Source organism: Salvelinus sp. IW2-2015, unplaced genomic scaffold (genome assembly GCF_002910315.2).
Source record: "Salvelinus sp. IW2-2015 unplaced genomic scaffold, ASM291031v2 Un_scaffold1800, whole genome shotgun sequence".
NCBI lineage: Eukaryota > Metazoa > Chordata > Actinopteri > Salmoniformes > Salmonidae > Salvelinus > Salvelinus sp. IW2-2015.
In genome coordinates this window covers 373,144-374,845 of record NW_019943173.1, presented here as the reverse complement: position 1 = coordinate 374,845, position 1,702 = coordinate 373,144, and the positions used below count along the sequence as shown (strand labels likewise).

General features: G+C 47.0%; 1 pseudogene; it reads left to right on the top strand.

Annotated features, from left to right (window-relative positions):
* Positions 1-1,702, top strand: part of LOC112072015 (transketolase-like) — a 31,003-nt pseudogene that overhangs the window by 8,411 nt on the left and 20,890 nt on the right.

Here is a 1,702-nt window from a genome sequence, read left to right as displayed (position 1 = left end):
GTAAGTAACCCCTGACCCCACACCTGTAAGTAACCCCTGACCCCACACCTGTAAGTAACCCCTGACCCCACACCTGTAAGTAACCCCTGACCCCAATGTACTGAAAAGTTGTTCCAAACAGGAAGGACTACCTTGTGTTTCCTGTAGTTGCAACAAAAAAAATGAAAATTTGTTTCAGTGGCGACGCCTTAATGAACATGGTCCAGCTCAGGTTTGACTAACTCTGACTGTTCTACAGAAACTGGAGTTTGTTGACGTGGCAACGGGGTCTCTAGGACAGGGGCTGGGGGCCGCCTGTGGGATGGCCTACACCGGGAAACACTTCGACAAGTCCAGGTACACACACACACACACACACACATCCTCCCAAAGCCTTGACACTATCCCTCAAAGCACCCGTCACCCATCTGTGCTGTTCTCAGAAGGTTAAGGGGCACCCACAGAGGGTGATGACAGTTTTAAAGAGCCTTGTGTACTCTTTCTGAAGAGAGAAGTTATTCTATGGCTTTGGTGAATGTTTTTGTGTTAATCAGGGGTTATAACCTCTGTGAGAGGTACAGGCTCATGTCAATCAGAGCAGGGAGGGATCATAGAAGGAAAATCTAGTTCTGTGAGAGGTACAGGCTCATGTCAATCAGAGCAGGGAGGGATCATAGAAGGAGAATCTAGTTCTGTGAGAGGTACAGGCTCATGTCAATCAGAGCAGGGAGGGATCATAGAAGGTGAATCTGGTTCTGTGAGAGGTACAGGCTCATGTCAATCAGAGCAGGGAGGGATCCGGGGAGATACACCTTCGCAAGTCCAGGTACACAACACACACACACATACACATCCTCCCAAAGCCTTGACACTATCCCTCAAAGCACCCGTCACCCATCTGTGCTGTTCTCAGAAGGTTAAGGGGCACCCACAGAGGGTGATGACAGTTTTAAAGAGCCTTGTGTACTCTTTCTGAAGAGAGAAGTTATTCTATGGCTTTGGTGAATGTTTTTGTGTTAATCAGGGGTTATAACCTCTGTGAGAGGTACAGGCTCATGTCAATCAGAGCAGGGAGGGATCATAGAAGGAATCTAGTTCTGTGAGAGGTACAGGCTCATGTCAATCAGAGCAGGGAGGGATCATAGAAGGTGAATCTGGTTCTGTGAGAGGTACAGGCTCATGTCAATCAGAGCAGGGAGGGATCATAGAAGGAGAATCTAGTTCTGTGAGAGGTACAGGCTCATGTCAATCAGAGCAGGGAGGGATCATAGAAGGTGAATCTGGTTCTGTGAGAGGTACAGGCTCATGTCAATCAGAGCAGGGAGGGATTATAGAAGGTGAATCTGGTTCTGTGAGAGGTACAGGCTCATGTCAATCAGAGCAGGGAGGGATTATAGAAGGTGAATCTGGTTCTGTGAGAGGTACAGGCTTCTCTCAGCCATGGCCCCGTGTTGGTTTCAAGCATAAATAACAATGTTTACGCAAACCATACGCCTGGGCCGGACCAGCCTGAATCATCTCTTAGAATATCCAGCCCGGGCGGAAAACCTATTTTTACCGGATCCGGCCAAATAGGTCCCTGAAACAAAACAGTCAAAAAGGAGATGTGCAGATCTGGCTCAAATGAAGTGACATCTTGAACAGGTGTCTTGTGTGATTTAAAAAAAATGTATTTTAAATGACAGTCTGTTTATGAATATGTAAAAACTGAAATTTCTCTCTC